Source organism: Nothoprocta perdicaria, unplaced genomic scaffold, assembly GCF_003342845.1.
Source record: "Nothoprocta perdicaria isolate Ctin4 unplaced genomic scaffold, notPer1 scaffold_32, whole genome shotgun sequence".
Taxonomy (NCBI): Eukaryota; Metazoa; Chordata; class Aves; order Tinamiformes; family Tinamidae; genus Nothoprocta; species Nothoprocta perdicaria.
The window spans coordinates 267,908-287,505 of NW_020455555.1; the positions used below are offsets into that span (position 1 = coordinate 267,908).

A 19,598-nucleotide genomic window follows, 5' to 3' on the forward strand; every position below is an offset into this window, starting at 1 on the left:
AGAGATGCCCTCCTAATTTCATGCTTTCAGTAACTACCAGGACTTGGGAGCAGTCGTCTCTCTCTGCCCAATGCGTTTGCAGCTGTGAAGCTACCAGCCTAGGTAGCTGCTGTAGGGTAAACCATGATTACCTAGTCACTATCTGGCAGGCCTGCTGTGAAACCAGTTTCAAGATAGTAAACTGGTTATATTTTCCTTTCATTTAGAGCGGCCTTGAGCTATTAAATAATCTGCTGAGGAATAAGGAATTGCATATTGCAGTAGTTCTTATTTCAGTCAAATCTTGCTTAATTATGGTACAGGCTTCAAGCCAACTGGATTTGTGATTTAACATGTCAATGAATCATTTTTATTAGATGATTAAATTACTGCAGTGAATTTCAGAACTTTGTTACTCCAATTAAATATGATCTTTTAAAAGTTAAGGGTTTGAGCGTGTGTTGCTTTGTTATTCAAAGCCATTTGGAAAGAGTTTTTCATCATTTCATGTCTAATACAGTTTGATTTCGGTTTTGTTTGTTTTTTAAGAGGCAGTAGTACATTTTTGTCTTCCAGACTGAAAGTATGGAAAGAAATCCCCTCCTCTCTTTTTTTTTTTTTGCTAAGTAAGATAATTTGACTGATAACCTTTGTATAGTTCAGGGATTTAAGTGCTTTCTGGATAGTTTCTGGAGAGTATAGACTTAGATTATGATGTCGAGCTGCCATAATGGCTAAGGAAACTATATTCTCATTAATGGACTTGTTAATGGTTATTTCTAAAGAGACTTTACTAGTATCAGATGTAAACGTTGTCACAACCTCCTAACTTTATCATACAGATATGGAAATGTGTCATTAATTTACACAGAATGGTTCTTGGAGCTGTGTAAATTGATGCAGCATCATAATGGCTTTAGGAAATTAAAAGTTGTACATTATCAATTCACTGTTTCAGATTTCTATGTGCAATTTGTAGAGTTTAACAGTTAGAAATAATTGAAACGAGAGTTGGATGAATTGTTCAAAAAAGATGAAATTCAACCTGCACGTCAATGAATTTCAGCTTCACTGTGTGCTCCCTTGCCTTGTTTTTTAGAGGTACGCGAGCCTTTCACCAGAGGCTTCTGTTTCTTTCATGCAGGACAGCAACAGAGAAGACCTCCATGAAATCAGATCTTTATGCAGCTCCAATGAGGAAATCCTGCTTTATGCTGCCCCTGCTCAAGCTGGGTCGCTTCTAGATGTGACTGTGGGAGCCATCTGAATGAATCCACGTGGACATGCTGCTTACTGCTGAGTGTGCAGAAGTGGGGAGGGAAAAGAAAGTGAAGCTATCCTGACGATAGCTAAGAGGAAGGTAGAGTGTCTTTGTTTTTTAAATATAAAGCAAATAGGATAATGTAGGGTGATATTCTTTTAATTATTCTCTCACAAAGTGTGAAACTTTGAGATAAGATTATTGAAAAGTATTTGAATATTTCAAGGTTTGGTGGATATTTGAAGGAAATAGCATTTCTAAGGTCTGAAGCATTTCAGCAAATCTTTTGCCATACTTGAGTGCACTTGCACACTTCAAAATCCATTTTTATTTTCTCAGTCCTACTGTGTTTCTTAAGAAAAGCTTTACTGCTTTTCTTTTGACTAGAGAAGGAATTCTAAAGAAAAGCTGTTTTTAATATTGCCTGCCTGTATTCATGTGCCCTCAAGAGCCCTGCATTGCTTTTAAGGTACTGACAAATGTATAGAATTAAGTGTTTTAAATACTTATCTCTAATGAGAAGAAACATGCAAATCTCTGAGGTTGGCATCCACTGCTCTTATTAAAGGCCATTTATTAGAATTCCTCCATGAGCCAGGAAAGAAACCTGAAAGAATTCAGAAATACCATATCCTCCTTTGGTGTTAGAGCTGTGATGGGGTAGCTAGCTCTGTTCTCAGTTCCCTATGGACTGAAGAAAAATGCTTGCTCTTGCTCTYGGCTGTTGGGATGTTTTGTAGGGAGTTGCCAAGCCTTGCAGGTTTTTGACAGTGGGTAATGTGTTTTGTAAGGTCTGTAATGATTACCTGGCTTGCTGTGAGAATTTGGAAGTGAAACATAAACGTTTTCTGTGCCATGTTGACTTCAATGTTCACAAAGGTAGTTCTCTCTCGCTTTCTCATCCATACTGATTTCATGTGACTTATGTTGCAGTCTGTGCAAGGCTATAGAAYTGGCCACCAACGCATCTCGGTCTCTCTGTTACCCTTCTCACCTGCTTCCAATTTCCCTTTAGGAAGCTGCTTCCTATTCCCACCTCAGGGTTCTGATCACAAGGATCCCAGTCTGTCCAGAGCTCTGTTTTGCCGAAGAAACCCTTGGCTGCACACATCACTTGCTGCCTTGGTGTTTCTTGTTAATATGCAGCGGCAGGTTAGTACCTCTAGATAACCTTGATAAATTAAAAATTGGCCCATCAATATTCTATCAGCCTACTCTGTTTATCCAAATATCTGACATCCTTTCTTGCAGAGCGGAGCTAAAAAGGCACCACAGAAGTAAATGGAATAAAAACTGCATATTTTCCCTTTAAATAGAAATTAAATCAGTCTGCTTGTAATGTCMGCTTGAACACCTTAGTTTAGTAACAGTGAAATAATATACACTGGCAGATGTGGTATTACAAAATGTTTTCGTTACGCAGTTGTTTTTGGAATACAGTGAACAGCTAATTCCACATTTCCTCAGGAAAACTTGGAAAAGGCAGGTTTGGTGTGCCATTTTTTTGCCTTACTGCTGAGCCCTGCTGTGTCTTCTATGTCWTGTTTTAAATGTAGAGAGCTTTAAAACATGCACAGAGATGGGGGCCAGGGGGAATTTCCCTCGATTTCATGTTTTAGCATATCAAAACCTACATGATTGTACAGATCACCTCTGCATTCGTCTTTTTTTTTCTTCAATGCCTTGGCAGTTTAGAAATGCTCCAACATCCCTCTTTGTTCACAGAGCGGCACTTGCACCGTAACMGTCTCATTCAGTTCATCAACTGATCTTTCAAGCCAGAAGACTCGACTCAAACCAGGCTTTGTGCCTTTGTGCCCATCAGCTGGTTTGGGAAGTTACAGTATCAGGCATTTATTCAAAGGGCATGACAGTGTTGCTGTATTTAGAACAAAAATATAAGAGCACTTTGCCTCTAAGGACAGGCTTAATCTCACCTGACCGATGTTTTCAAAAGTCGCAGTGCGTTTTGGATACCATAAATAGTTCTGATTTTCAGTAGTCAGCTTTGTAAATGAAAATGCTTATCATGTCCCTCTGAACATTACAGAAGTGAAGGCGTGAAACATCACTTTCTTTTCCTGAGGAATCCTGAAGCTACAGGACATTCTGTGAAATGTTCATAAACACGTTTTTAATTTAAGATAGTTGAAATTATTTCAGCATTGCCAAACCTAAAAAGAGAACCTAATGTGATTTCATTTTGCATTAAACAAAATGCTTAAACATAATCTCATGGATGTGCCATTTTAAGAGTTTAAATTTTAAAAGGAAAAATATTGCTTTAAATAAAAAACCAGAAAAAAGAAGGTGGCCTAAAAGATTGTTAAGAGGTTAGTTCCCTAAAAAATTTTATTCTTCCTTCTTTTGTAAATTTTGCATCTGATTGGAGAAATGAATTATCTGCACAGTTGTAATGGCTTAGTTAATCTGATAAACTAATTCAAGCAAGTACCTTCTATATTCCTAGACTGCTTTTGAGACTCTGCCTGTATTTGAGTTTAACATAGCCTTGCAACAGACATCCAACAAAATATGGAAAATGGAGTCAATGAAAACAGCTTCTAATGAAGTCCTCAAAAAAACTGAAAATTTACCTTGAAATAATATGCAAAGGAATCAACTTTTTATTCTAGAAAATCTCAGAGATTCTGAATTTTGCAGTAGTATACGAGTATCCATGTTACCAACATTTAAGGCTTTTTCTTCATTTTTATCCTGTAACTTACAAATTGATGCTTAGCAACTCCTCAGAGAATTTTTAAACTGCACAACTTGAGTATGATTAATGTCCTGTGTTTCTCATTGATTCTTGAGCTGTTCTTGCCTTCTTTTCCTGCCTGCCCCTAGGGCAGTTATTTTAAAATTAAATAAGTCTAAGCTGGGTTTAATTAAATCCTGCCAAAATTCAAGAGTCTGTCTTGTCTTAAAAGCTAAGTACAATTGCTGCTAATTTTAAAGACGGAGAAGAAACGCGTCAGTGAATTAGCATTTCTCCTGTGGGCGAGTAGGACAAAGAAGCAAGGGACTGATGTGCAAACTTCATCTTAGCAAGTTCTTGCACTGTTATGTCCAATAAATATTTGTCTGTCATCCCTTCGAAGGGTGTTGGGAGGTCAAAATATAGTACCTTTTAAGATCAATGTTAAGTTAATTATGCAACTTGTGTAGTGAAGCATAGTTCGATAATGTGCCTGTCTTTGTTTTTAGAAACTTTGTGTATAGAAAGAAGTAAAGAATCTTTCCCAAGTGTGGTCTCTCCAGAGGGAAAGAACAGAAGGAGGTATAAAGGTCGTCAGACGTTTTTGTTATTTGTTTTTAATACAAATAATCCTCTGTGCCATATCAGCAGCCTCTTCTAGGGGCAAAGTTTTATAGCAATGTTGGAGGAGGAGAATGAGGCTTAGGAAGAGGCAGAGAGAGATCCTTAGTCATCAGAACCACGTGAAAGCCCATGGGTTAGTGGGAGTGAAGCAGGAATGACCTAACGATAGATCCATGGTATGGAGCAGTTTCACCTCAAAGGCAGTGTAACGTTTCTTCAGCTCTAAAAGACTTTTACTGTTTGTACTTGAGCTGATTTTGCTTTATTGGTTTCACTGTAATCGAAGCAGGAATCTAAAGGAAGAATAACCTATTACTAAAAGGCTTTTTATCAGTTACTGCCTTCTAAAGCAGAAGGAAAAAAAAAAAGTGCCTATTTCAGAATAGGTCATCTGTGTTCACAGTCTGTATGGATCTTCACTGGATTTTCAGAATCTCTCTTAAACTTTCAAAAATGTTGAGCAAATTGTAAGTTGGGATCCTTCTTGATGTGCTGTGGGACGTAAGTAGGTCCTTGCTAGAGAAAGAACAGGAACGTTTGGATGTCATTACTAATACAGCGCAAGACAAAATGTTTAAGAATTTATAGTCTCCTTCAGATATAATCAGTGTGTTTTTTTGGCTTATATTTTTAAAAATACTCTCTTACTCTGACTATGCACAGAAAATATTCTTCCACAAACTAGAACTTCTTCAAGGTAAGTGGTGAAAATGGTGTCATATTTTACTTCTTAGCTAAATAGAGGTCTAACAGGTGAATCATTATAACTTATTCCTTGTATAATGATATTTCTGTTCTATGATTTATATTTAGATCAAATAATCTCTTTTATTTTTATACGGTATGAGCTTATTGGATAAGCAGAAACAGAGTAAATCATTTACGTCATTTTAGTATGTATTAAAAATGGCCAAATTATTTTTTTCTTCTAGACTTTCAGCAAGCTTAAAAGAACTTTAGCAAAGACAAGAGCATTTTAATTGTAGCTGCTGAGAAAAAAAAGAAAATGGCCTGAACTAAAGAGGTATTAATTTCTGCTGTACTTTCAGTTTCCACTGGCCAGGGAGGTGATTGCGTCTTAGAATTAATGCCCAAAAAGGGAGTTCTTAAAACAAGCGTAATAAATATTTCACATCTCTTCTTGTGGCTGGATATACACCCATCATGATATAGGGAGAAGGGTGTCCTTCCACCTTGACAGGTGCAAATTGTATCCCATTTTACATCTGTTTATAAAATACCTTACATTTGGGGATCTTTGTGCTTTGTGAGGGGTCTTTAGCTTTTCCACTTACGTGGAACAAAATATTTGGCAGCTAAGTGTTTTGGTGGGTGGCCACATCTGTAAAAGATACAAATTAATGAAATTTCCTTGCCTTCTACAAAGTTCTGGTTTATGGTATAATTAAATTCTATCATTCACTGAAAACAGTACTATCCAGTGGGATAAATGGCAGAGATTTCTTTCTCGTGGACATAGTGGGATACCAATATAAGGCCAATATAGTGTTTTGCTTTCTTTTTTTTTTCTCTTATGTGACTTAATCCATATCTAAATTAACACATTTCCAGTGAAAAACCCTGCAAAGGAGAAGACTATAAATATTGTACTTCACTTTCGAAGCTTTATTAAAACAGGCTATTAGCCGGAATATCGCACGTGCCTTTGCAGATTCCAACCTATGTGTGTGAAGTCAAGCACAATTTTGGAATAAACAGAGGAAAGCAAGGTTTGTTTTAACACCTTTGTTCTCATAAGTTTCCTTTTTATGAGGACCTTACGAACCACTGTCTATCTGGAGCCTCTTTCTTTGGCAGGTCAGAGGGGGATCTCTGCAGACCTGGTGGCTGGTCTGGGTACTGGAGTGCATGAAGAGCCCCAGCATGGGGCTTGGGATCCCTGACCTCGGCTCCCAGCACCTCCTTCAGTCTGGCTCAGCAGGTGGAGTGCAGGCAACTCCTCAGCAATTTAAACTTTCTAAATACTGATTGTGAGTACTGAAAATCATCAGACCATTAACGTGATAACGGCTAAACAGGTAATTGTAGCCACTCTGTGCTGGCAAAAATTACTGGTGACTTTTATTTTTAAAAGGAAAAAAATCTAACAGCAAAAACTTCTTTCTGGGATATGAAAAATATTCCTGTGCTGCAATGTTGTATTGTACATATTTTTCCGCTGCAATGATAGAGCTAGCCAAAAAGCATTGAAAAAAGATCTGCAATTAGCTCCAGCTATATAAGTATAAATCCATATGTTAGCCTTTAAAAAAGAGCTATTTTATGTTAAATGCATTAAAACTTTCTCATTAAAAACTGAGCACCCGTGGATTAGTTTGACAGAGAAAAACTTCTGGAGCATTTGCTTAGATTTGGCCTAGTGTGGTCCCTGCAAGAGCATTACTGCCAGTTATTCCACCCAGCCTAATCACAGCCTTGGAGCTCAGGGTCATTTGAACAGCAGATGATGAATTAGGCTCCTTTGAACTGTGGCTTGTGGGTGAAGTCCCACTGTGTGGTTACTCTGAGTCTCAGCAGAATTCAAGGATTAAGCCTTATCCATCCTCAAACTGGCCTAGTTCAGGTTGGAAGCATTTCTTAAAATCATTTAGGGATATCTATGAATGAATGTGAGTCAGTTTAGTGAAAATACATATGCTTGTAACTTGAGTTAATACTGCAATGATGCAAGGTTGAGTAAGGATATTAAGTCTCCCTAATGTAAGCAGCTTATCAGAAATGTTCACAAATATACCGATCAAATTCAGCTTATGAGGCCTAAGATTTTTCATTCTGTTGTGCAAAATCATGAGAGGCTCTGCTTTGTTTTTTTTTGTTCATGCCAAAATAATCCCCCAAAGCATCCATAAGTGCCTCTTCCTCTGAAAGGGTAGACACTGAAAGGGCAGGTGTGTGTGATGAAGGATGCTAAAATATGAATAGAAGGTACAATTATAGCAATTCTATTCTGTTGAAGCAAAGTTCTCCATATTATCCTGAATTTCTGAGCTCTTCCCAAAAGCTGCAATACTGAACACAATTTTTTGTTGATTTTCTTTTGAAGCTACTTAGATCATGAGTTACATTATCTGATCAACTGAGTTAACTGCATGTTGGGTTCTCCACAGTTCAGCCCCATTGTGGAGTTAATGGAACTGCCTGATATGCTGCTTCATTTGTTTGAGGAAGATATTATTTTGCTTCTTTATTAGAAGCAAGTGTGCAATGAGGGAAAAAAAGAAGCGATAACATTGAATAAATACTTACAGTAGTTTTTTATAAATAAATTCTATCACATTTTGACTAATATTCCTTTCATTCTTTGTCTGGTTAATTTTTCTTAGTGTTTGCTTGTACCTTTACTTTCTCTGCCTTGTTTTCTCTAAAATGTCAGTAAGAGTAGTTGTATTGCCATAAACACCTTAAAATGCCTGCTGAAGCATATAAAAATGAGTTCTGTTATGAGGAATATTGTACTTCATATCCCATGGATACTGCAATTAAGATGCTTTTTTTTCCAAATCTATTTATAGTTCCTAGATCATCTGAAATCTTTATGAAATTGTTTAGTACCCATGGTTACCAAAGACACTTCATAAACTAACACAATCCTTGTGCTATGTGGTATATCAGCAGGTTTCTCTTTTCCTTGCAATATTTTTCTTGTACAAATCCTCACAGTTATAATTAATAACCCCCGAATTATTCATCTAAATTATGTTTGCAGTAATCTCTGTATAATGTTACTGCTTCTGCATAGCTTTGCCTTTAGCATGGTATCATGGCTCTCTGGAAGCATGAATGGTCTTAGTCTGATTTATAGTCAACAAAAAATGATCTGTCTTTAGGACATACCATTTCTGAGAAGATAAAAGGGCTGGAGAACTTTTTGACTAAATCTAAAGTAGAAGCTCCACCTAAGCCACACTGCACAAATCAAACTTCTGATTTACTTTCCTTTTCTATAGCAAATGTATCAGTTGCTGTAAAGTGAAATGTAAGTGTAGCAGTTGTTGAAAGCAGGAAATATTGCAGCTGTAGTAGTTGTGTAGCTGTCCTGTGATACTCCCTCATCTTTCACACCTTCCTTATGTGTCGTTCTGTGCACTGATGTCCATGCAGCGTGTGAGCCTCAGGCTGGGATGCTTCTCTGGGACGTGGAGATGTGAGTATCCATCAAAAGTTTTTACACTATAAAAGAATTCCAGGTGAGGGGAAGCAAACTCACGTAATCAGCATAATATCATGAAATTAAAACTGTTCTTTCTCTGTCCTTCTCTTTCTCTCTTATTTTCTGTCTCCTTTTTAATGCATTAAACCGCTCCATTCTTTCTTTTGTCCTTCTCCTTTGCTGACCCTGATGTCTATCATATACATATATAAAAACTGTCTGACGGTATTATGAGGTATAGTTAGAAAAATGAATATTTACCAACTGTGTTAGGTTTTATTTATTATTTTAGCTCCTCTTCTGTTTTTCTCTGACTGTTTCCCCATAAGTACCATGTATATCTAATAAAGTCAAGTAGCAAAAGTCAATTTGAAACCCGTATGTGTGAGTAATTAGTGCATATAGTTGTACTGCCAACAGAAGTGGGTAATATTTTGGCACGAATGGGCAGTTACAACAACTGGACATTTGGGTCTCTTTTGTGTAATAATGGTGCCCTGTGCATTTTCTGCTTTTCTGGCTGACTACAACTTGAAGCAAAACCTCAGCTAACTCAGGCAATCTATTTGATCCCAATTTACTCGCTAAGGAAAAACGAAAGAAAGAGTAAAATATTCGGGGAAACACATTTCGGATGTAAGGTTATATCCTCGCAAGCTTGTATTGTTTTCCCTTATAATCACTCTAGTTATTTTTAAACAAAAGCTTACAGGAATCCATTCAATTCACAGGAGAGCTGCAAAATTGTAATGTGTACATTTGTACACACCGCTTGCTGTGGTACTGCTGTTTATCTCCCCCTTTGAGATGTGTATGTTATATAGTAAAAACTGGAAATAAGAAATATTTCTGAAATGCCTATTGGTCTTAATAGATTTCTGGGGAGGGGGAAAGTAAATATTAAACAGTATATCTGTAATGTTATCCGTACAGCATAGATCCCTATTTCAATTCTGCAGCCTTTCCTAAGCGGTGTAATTGAGGCTGATAGGTGAAATGCTATAATAGATAGGAAATAATTTACTTCTCACAGCAGCTGTCATTTATGTTACCTTTAGGTGCTGGGAGGGACTGAGGTAACGATGGGTGCTTAGGGACTATGCAGGAGGCCCCAGTTTGGCCTTCTCCGCAGCCCAGCACGTCCCGGGGTGTYGCTGCACCCACGCGAGTCCCTTTGCAAGGACTGTGCAGAACAGCTTCTGTCATGAAGGACTAAACAAGCGCCCACGGTGTCTGTATAGGGTTGCTGAGGAACAGAGAGACTGTTATAGCTTATGTTGCAAACCTCCTTATATCTAGGGAAAAAAAAGGGGGATTTTCCCTTCTCTTTTTAACTTGGCCTTTGGTGCTTAACATGCTTGGCAGAGGTAAGGCATGGAAAGGCTGTCTGTGGGTGGAACATATCAAACATCTTGAGAAATAAGATGCCAACAGCTATAAGCTTCAGTTCTGATCTTCTACCTGCCTTGGGAACAGCATGTGAGAGCAGACCAGAGCTGTGAACAGCAGTGTGTGTGAAGTGCCTAAGCAGAGCATTAGGCTGCCTTCCTAGTCCGCTCTTCCCAATGCGCTTGTGCCACCCAGTTCACTGTGACCAGGCACTGAAATCGCTGCTCGCTCTGTCCCATTACAGGCCCCACACGTTAACACTGCCTGTAGCAGCTGCTGTGCAATTTAGGAAGTTACTTTTCACTTCTTTCCAGCTAAATCTTTCTTCACAAACTCCAATTCTAGGTTATCCTAAGCTAGAAGGTTTTTGTGTGTCTGCTTAGGATATGTAATTTCATGACCAAGGTAAGATGACTGAGTTTACATAAGCTGTACGTACAATCTCATAAAAGAGATGATAAATTGGAAGAGAAGTGAACGATGCCCACTTTGAATATGAGTTTTTGGATCTATAGTGATTAGTGTGTTCAAATCTATGTAACCAGTGTAATTTACTAGTGAATAAATCAACAGCTGACATCTAAGGTGAATCTGTAAACTTTGTATAAATGATGTTGTGAATAGTAACAGGAGCAACTCTGTTTATTTGCAACACTGMACAAATAATTCTTTTTTTCTTGGTGACTTTGGTCTCTCCTTTATCATTGTGAGGTATGTAGAAATCCTTCAAGAACATTGTCCTCAGGACTGGAAAGCTTTAAATCTCTGGCAATCATTTTGCCATTGTAATTGGAGAGTAAGAGAAAGAACCTAACAAAAGACAGACTCTGAATCAGAAGATAAGGTACTATCAGATATAGTTAAACAGCAAGTCTAGCACAGATTAGCTGTGAACAATTTCTTGGCCTGTCATCTCCTCTGTAGCCTGCTTGTCAAGGTAAGGTGTTTTATCATCTTTCAGGTAATACTGATTTTTATCTTTTCCCTGAATGTCTAATCTTGAATTATTTCTTTGTATTCAGTTCTAATTAAGATTTGTTACAGTCTGATAAGCTTCCAGGAATGCATAGAGAGCACACTGTACAAAACAGAGCTCTTCTTCGATCCCACTGCAGTGTTTGTTCTCTTTATTTCCTTTTTGCCACCTGAATGAACTGATCATGACTGCATTTTTTAACCATTTTATAAATTTTATTTCAATTTTTACATTTTTCTAATGTAGAAAACAGAGTATAAGGATTTATATGAAGGTCTTAGAATGAGTCAACTATTGGCTTGCTTCTCTGCAGCAGAAGGCTGTGGTTTCCATTTCCACTTTGTGTACTAGGCTCATACCCAATGCTTGGCACTGTATCTCTGTGACAGGGAGTGTTTCATTACAGGAGATGTCATCCAGAAGATGACATGATGAACTCGACTTTATCATTTCTCCATCTGGAAGCAAAACCCCCAAGGAGTACTTCAGAAAGAGCAGAAGTTTACCTTAGGGCCCTGCCAATCCAGTTGGCAAAGCAAATCCAGTTCCTGTGGTATTGTGAGTAGGAGATGTTGTTCAGTACAATGCAACCATGTTTCTGCACCATCATTGTCTACACAATTTTCATCGTTGCACTGTATCACTGGAGACATCTGTAAACAAGATTTCAATTAACASAGCAGGATTTTTTCTTTGGTGCTGGGCACGACAACTGTAACCAGTCTCAGCTTTGCTGCTGCTCCTCTTCCTACCTTTGCAGTGGCTTATTCGTTCTGCAGCTGCAGAGTGAAAGACAGTTGTAAGAGTGGCACTGCTGGAACATTTACATGCATCTGTCAGGGAGAATCCTGTAGTTGATTGCACATTTTTTAGTGACACAGAGCAAGAAATTCTGTAATTATGGTACATGATAGAGGCAGTCACAGAAGCCCCGTATTGACTGTTCATAAATGTCTGTAGCAAATGTCTGAGTGTATCTAGGCAATATAGAAGATTTTTGTACGTTAACATTTTGTACTTAGAATCTATAGTTTAAAAAAGAAAACAAACAAACAGCATCTTCCTAAAGGCTTCATAGTGGCTGTCAGCTGTTTGTTCTTGTTCTGTTCTATCTATCTAGCCTTTTTTTTTTTACTCCTGAGCATTTCCATACTTGGCTCTAATCTTACAGTTCTCTGCTCTTGTGCCCTTTTCCCACCAGAGCTTCTCAAGAAAGAAAAAAAGAAAGAAAGAAGAAAACGTTCAACTCTTTCATCCCTGTTTGCGTCTTTTTCCTTCTGTTTGAGAAATTTAGAAAATATTTGACCCTGCCTAATGGAAACTGTGGTAGATGAAGGACATGTACACACATATGTGCATACACTGTATAGATGCTATATAGATGCTGACTTCTCACACTTAATCACAGGAGCAACAAAACTTTAAAAGATAGTCATGAAAATAGTTTGAGTGTAAGCATCAGGCTGATGGATACAGACTGCTTTTATGGATTTTTTCTGTAGCAAATGTAAATAACCTCAGCAAAATAGACATAAATACAGAGATTTATGGGTGTTCGTGGGACAACCTACCCAACAAATGTGCAAAACTTCTTCAGTTACTCTCCAGGTTTTAGAAAAWGTCGACAAGTGTTTATTTTCTTGGTAAATTAGGCACTAAGAAAAGTTACAATCAATAATGCTTCACCTTAGAATCTTCTTCTGTGTCTCAGCTCAGAAATAGCTCTTAATGGAGCYTGAGGAAAATCACTTCAATTTCTTCTGAAAGGAATTGGCAAATAAGACAAAACATGTTTTGTAGCATCAGGTAGAACGTCCAACATCTTTCAAGTAGCTTAAATTTTCATGTAATATAAACTTTGTCTCTGCACTGCACCAAAAAAAATTAATTGGAAGCCCCAAATTATTTGGTAAATTCTGCTTAAGATCCTTAATAGAAGTGAGAGTTTCCTTTTTTGAAAGAGTCAAATGCATGAACAAATTTACATGTAAAATAAGCTGTTGTTAGGGATTTTAAATAATTTTCTTCTTTAGGAAAAAATTGAGTTAGATGCTTTACCAAACTCTTAGTAAGTTAGAACACAAAGAGCTCTATAGAAATCTTGAAGGAAAAGCCACCCGATCTTATTCAAAGCAGGATTCACCAAAAGACATTAGAAGTGATGATGTAAAGGAAAAAAAAATGGAATTGTGAATAGCAAACAATTTTTTTCCATCTTCATTGCTTACTTTATGGTTTTCCTTTTTTATGTTATGTAGATATTACTAAATTTCAGGTAGCAGATGGGATTCGTGCTCTTCATTAGGCTTTAATATTATTTCATATATATTTAAAGTTGGTTACAGGTCTCATGAATTCAAATGAGATATTACAGTCCACAACCCCAACTGCAATAACAAKTTTACAGTTTTTAGAAAGTAAAACAGCAGCCTAGGTGTTGGCACATGAATATTTATAGACAGCAGTCATCAGGGAAGCAAAATACAATTTGGATATGATATTACAGTAAAATGTTTAGGAAACATCCTCTACTAGAAATGATTATTTACTTACACATTCCCTGGTGTTTCTCCCAGAAATGGGATAGGAGGTAAAGGTCACAAAACAGAAATGGGATGCAGAGTATTTCTTCATAGAATAGATATTTGTCCTCACTTTGGAATCCTTTATTATCCTAAACAACTCTTAAACAAAACCATTTCTACATTTAAAGCACAGAGGATAAGAAYAGGAATCTTTAGCCACTAAGAAAGCCTATCAATATGTGCAGATCAAGAAAATAGAACTGAAAAGAGAACTGGAACTTAAATTTTAACTCTTCCCCTGTTTTTAAATTTTCCTCATGAAAGCCAAAGACCTGAAAAGAAAGATGCTCATGGAAATAGGAAGATGCTTTGAAARATGCTCATGGCAATTAAAAATGCACAAAACTATATAAAAATAAATGATACATATTTTATTGATTTTAAATGCAAGTAAAATATTGTGAAATGCGATTACTGAGATCATTGAGAAAGAACCAAATCTCTGTTTTTTTTTCCTAGTGAAATGAGATGGATGGGTAAAGCCTGCAGACCTGAGGCATCTACTGTACACTTTTCCCAGTAATTAGTCATTTTCTTGCATTAACAGGTAAGATATTCAAGATCTAATGTTTGTAATTCTTTCAAGGCAAGTAAGGAAAAGATGAGGGGTATGACTGTAACGAAGTTAGTGTGTGCATTTTCAATGCCATAATTATAGTTGTCTGCCTGTTCTCTCAACGTGGGTGTCATCTCCGGATAGGCAGGGACATCTCTTGGAACATATGGGAGGTTCACACGAGCAGCAAGCTGGGAGACTGGCTTCTTGTAGCCCATTACCCACCTCCAGCCCATTTGTTGTGTGAGGCCCTCTACATTTTCTCCAATGATCCCTTTTTATATTTTCTCTCACTGTTTTGCCCTACATCCACTTTCATGCTGATTTGAAGGACAGGAGTCTGTTCAAAGTTTATGTACATAACTGTTCATTAACCAAATTGAGATTAAAATATAGCTAATATTCATTTTATGAATTTATCYCTGACCAAGCTATCAAAAAGTGAATTGGGTATGGACTGGTAGCTTGAAACTATCCTTTTGATRTATTCTAAGTCTGAGACAGACTCAGTCTGGGTATGAAAACATTTGCTCCCATGAATTTATTGGGCTTCACTCCAGCAAAATAATACTTTTGCAGCTCAGGATGGAAAGTCTTGTCTGTCTCTTTTCAGGGTTAGGGAATTTTAGTGAAATATGTAAGATAGCATATAACAGTGAAGCAGCCAGAAAAGCTGGGAAGGAATGGCTTTTCATCTGTTCATTTCAAAATGACAGCTCTCTGGCAATGGAGAAGAGGAAAATTGGTTTCATGATGGGATGATATTGCTGTTACTTAGAGGGCCTGAACTATGCACTAGGATTCTGAATGTATTTGGTTGTCTTTTGAAAAGCTGCAGTGAATTTCCAGAATAACCTACTGTTTCAGGAGTGATGTTACTTGAATAAAACAGCAACATAGGAACCTTTTTTTTGGAAATATAGCAAAAGCAATAGTTTAATTCACTGAAAATATCTTGATCATGTACTATATGAAGGATTTTGAGTAGCCATATTATTATTTGTCATAAAGTCCCTCAGTTTTAAGAGATTTATTGAAAACACATGATATTACTTCATTATTCTTCCATTTAAAATATATCACACTTAATTAGGTAACACAAGCAATATGTGACTATGGTGTTTGATTATACCTGGTTTAAAATTTAAAGTTAAGAAATAGGTTTTCTCATAGGCTTAAATATGAGGCAGATAATAGTAGGTAAATAGTTCTAAATAAATAATGCATTGATGGGAAAAGAATTAGCTTGTGCATTTTTGGTAATGCACAGCAGAACGGAGAAATAATTGTTGAAGTTCTGCTTTCAGGAAGCAGGAATGTTTCCTCTGAAAGCAGATTTAGACATGCATAACACTTTTTTGCCTGTACATAATCAGAGAATAGTGTTGAGTAGTAATGATGTAATTTTTAGTAATARTTTTTAATAATATGTGCAAATCTCCTTGGAGAACATAGTGCTGCATGGCTAGGTAGTCAGCAGTATCCATATGACAGCTCATATTATTTTATCCAGTACAACTGTGTAGTGAAAGGCAATCAGYTGTCCCTGTGTACTGTTGAAACTAGTGTTGGGTGCAGGCAGATTGGGAGTGATTCCACATCTAATGATGGATTAACATTAGTGGTAGTGATAACGAGTGATGAAGGGAGTTAGGCTACATTTTGTAACCTAAGATTGTGCCATCTTTTGTGCTGGCTTTGAAAATCAAGGTCAAAGTAGGCACTAGCAAAAGCTCTGTCTGTAATACAGYATTTTTTGTCTGTAAATACCATGGGTGTCTTTGCATCAACATGGAATGTGTTTTATATTTTCTTAACTCTGACAGCTAACAGAAATCTGCCATAACTAGCGAAAAAGGTTATTGCATATTAACTTCTTAAAACTGCCTACACAAAACAGACAAGCCAGTCAATTTTTCATGGACACAACAAGTGAGAAGACTGTAATTAGCTTCTTAAAAACATTCATCTGCACTCATCTAAATCCTASTTTCTCTTCTGTGTAATAATGCAACATTCACCTGTATGTGAGGCAATGCTGCGAGCTCTGTCCTATGCTGYGATTAGAAATCCTACCTAAGTACTGCTCAAAGAGGAAAGATGTTATATTAATAGATGCTGTATTAATAGATGTTAATTCATGTCTTCCATGACTGGTTCCAAACCAAACATGACAGAATAAAGACAGCAGAGGAGGAGGTATGCCCTGGGACTGACTTTGTTGCCATGAGGTGTTTTTCCCTTAGATATAGTTTCATGACTCTGCATTACTGAGGTTGATAATTTACAGTACACAAGAGCAAGAGGCTTGTGTAGAATCCAGTTATGTTTGKATCCCAAAAAGAAATGGGGAAGCTGAATGTGTGTCATATTCGGATTAGTGAATCAGATGTAAGATAGTTCTCCAGAGAGACCATAACGTTCTGTGAGAAAATCTAATTGAAAGGTACTGGCAATACATTTGTTCAAAACAGCAGGGCTGTAGATGGATGAGTTCCCTAGTCAGGCAGCTGTGATACCAGTGCGAAGCAGTAACCTGGCCTCAGGATGCACTTAAAACATTGCAGAAGGGCCGTGCTTCCATCTAGAAGAATTTTTTTTGCCCCAGCAGCATAACTTCACTTGAGGGAGCACTGGTGTAGGCCAGGTGTCTGCATGGGTGTTTCGTGCCTTCATGGCAGCTTGGGGAGGCTGGAGGAACGAAGGCYGGAGCAAGGCGGGAGGCGACTGCCGGTCCCTTCTGGGTGCCTGGCTGTGTGYGAGGTGCTGGTGCTGGGCCACCTGCCCTGCACACGCAGCCCCGCTGCTTCCCACCAGCTGGGCGAGGGGCAGCAGGGGGGTCCGGGGCCCTGGACGAAGGGCCCCGCCAAGGCAAGAGCGGGTCTGCCGCTCCCCCTCGTGGCTGAGGGACCTGCACAGCCTGGCCCAGCCTAGTGCCACGCAGCTGCGGAGCTGCAGAGACCCCCGTGCTCCAAATGCGCTACAGAAACGGGAACAGTTGGCTTCAGTACAGTTTATGCTCCTTTAATGAACAGCACATTTATTTGCATCTTTTCTCCCAGCCAGTTTTTCCCTGTTTGTGGCCGATAGCAGCAGCTGTGAGCGTGGAGAAATCCAAGYGGACAGTGCTTAACAGCAGTAATTTACCTGTGCCTTGCGTGCCGAGCAACCCCTCGGAGCGGCTGCTTTGATGCCCAGCCACGCGCAGGGGGAGGCTTCAGCTTCAGCCCCACAGGTACCGCTCTGTGCACGTGGTTTCCTGAGCCTCATCATGCAGAGGGGAACCCACGGAGTACTCCTAGTTTCCAAATGGGCACCTGCAAAGTGTTTTGAAGGCATTGGTCTGTTTTCCTCACACCTGGGTTACTCTGTCCCTCCAGCCCCTTAGCAGGCGTGCAGCCTTTAGAAGCTCTTTCAAGCTTCTACCATGTAGGATCATGATAGCAAACAACATGGTAGCACTGGAACTACACAGCAGAGGTGTTTGTTGTTGAAACTTTTACCTGCTAAAGTAGTTTTTACTTCGTATACGATTTAAACGTGCATGTAAATTCAACAAGCAATCATATGCTTTCGGAAAAAAAGCCTGACTCAAGAACAAGCATGTCAGAAATTCATATGTAATTTAATATGTGGTCTTATCTGCACTTTTCCTCCTCAAGTGGGAGCTATGAGATAAATTGATTTAAGGAAAAAAAGTGACAGATACATAATTCTTGTGTTTTAATATTAGAAGCCAGACTGAATAAGAGCCTACCAAAATTGCAGAAAAAATGTGGGGCAGTAGCCTGAGAGTATATTTGAAGAATTTGTGGGAAAGAAAGACAAGTCATAGAGGAAATATGCTAAAAGAAAAGTTGGAGTCTTAATCTTGTGTAATTTGGTCACATCTGAAAGTTAAATTTTGAGTCATAAACTTGGTTTCCTAATACTGACAACAAAATGTAAATGGGAAATAGTTTATAAAACTTTGGTTCATATTTCTTTTATGACCACATGATTCTTTCAATTAGATCAGTATTACTTGAAATACAGCTAATGCTTTTTTTTCCCCCCAAGATTGATGCTTAGCATRCAATTAGCGCTATTGTTTGTGTCTTCATAGTCTTTGAAAATGCGCTTAGGTTTTTGTTCTCTTACCTCTTCTTGGCTGGACCAAATGAATGCTTGGGTTTTTTGCAGTGTTTTTTGTTTAGGGGAAATTAAAAGAGGGCATTCACAATGAGAGCTTGTTAATTTTTATTGTTTTTATTTTCTGCCCCAAAATCTTGACTAGAAGAAAGGTCTAAGGATTGGGATAGGCTCACAGCTTCATAGTTTTTGAAAAGAGTATGCTTGCATTTCAGAAACTTTTTCTTAACCGGTAAAGTTCAGCTTTCGCATTCAAAAACCAAGTTAGAAAGAGAAAGTGGAGCTCTGTGTAATAGCAAACCTATTTAACTTAAATACAGTGTATTAGGAAATGGAGAAGGAAACTAGTATGGGAATGGTAGATAATTTGGCTGGTTTGTCTTCTGCTCCACTGTGTGCCCTAGGGTAGGATTTAAAGCACAGAAGAGCACAGAGAGGCTTAAAAGAGCAGTTATGAGTCCATGTTCCTCYTAACAGGTTGTCAGCCAGGAAATCCTTTGTAACAGCAATGTCATAGTAGAGCAGATGTGTTGGATTTGGGTCCCAATAAATAAATAGACCCAGTAATCATTTTTTGTAAGCATTCACCCTGCACAGCAGATTTATTTGTCAGTTCTTAACCAATGTATTTCTCATCCATTTGTGTCCCTTTATGTCTGAGCAGCTGGGACACTGATCTTGGGGAGCTTATTAAAAGTATGAGTGGATAAGGGAGGTATTTTAATATCCTAGCCTAATGACATGACAGAAGAGGAGTCAACAGTAGACCACAAGTTCCTACTTTCTGAATCAGGTGAATAAAGATCTGTAATTGAGAAGGCTGTTATCATACATAGAAATAACATTTTCATCTTGCCCTATGAGGGATGACAAGAAGTTATACATAACAGAAAAAGCCTTATAAAAGGATTGATTTTAAACTCTTACAATAGCTAGCATAAACAGTTGCTTAATATGTTTTGCAGGTATAAAGATAGAAGAATGGTAGTTCCTTCAGTTGTAGGCTGTGTAATCTTGGCATATAAATATAGCTTTAACGTGTGTGCATCTTCTCATAATCACCCCTCACTTAAGGCATTGGTCCATCTTATGCTTTGTGTGTTTTTTTATTCTCTGTAATCCTTTTGTTGTCTCTGACTTTGCAAATGTACTCCATAATACTTTGAAGATTAATCTTATAATTAAAGGACATGTTTAAATAATGAAAATCCAACTTGCTTAAGCA

General features: G+C 37.9%; 1 long non-coding RNA gene across 2 annotated transcripts; it reads left to right on the forward strand.

Annotated features, from left to right (window-relative positions):
- The first annotated feature begins 1,147 nt into the window (after positions 1-1,147).
- Positions 1,148-8,717, forward strand: LOC112950499. Of its 2 annotated transcripts, XR_003250016.1 has the most exons (5): positions 1,148-1,339; positions 5,498-5,589; positions 6,138-6,295; positions 6,384-6,556; positions 8,688-8,717. It is a non-coding gene; the product is annotated as an uncharacterized LOC112950499 (long non-coding RNA). The 2 variants fall into 2 exon arrangements; XR_003250015.1 differs by lacking the exon at positions 8,688-8,717 and having other exon boundaries at positions 6,384-6,790.
- The last annotated feature ends 10,881 nt before the right edge of the window (positions 8,718-19,598 follow it).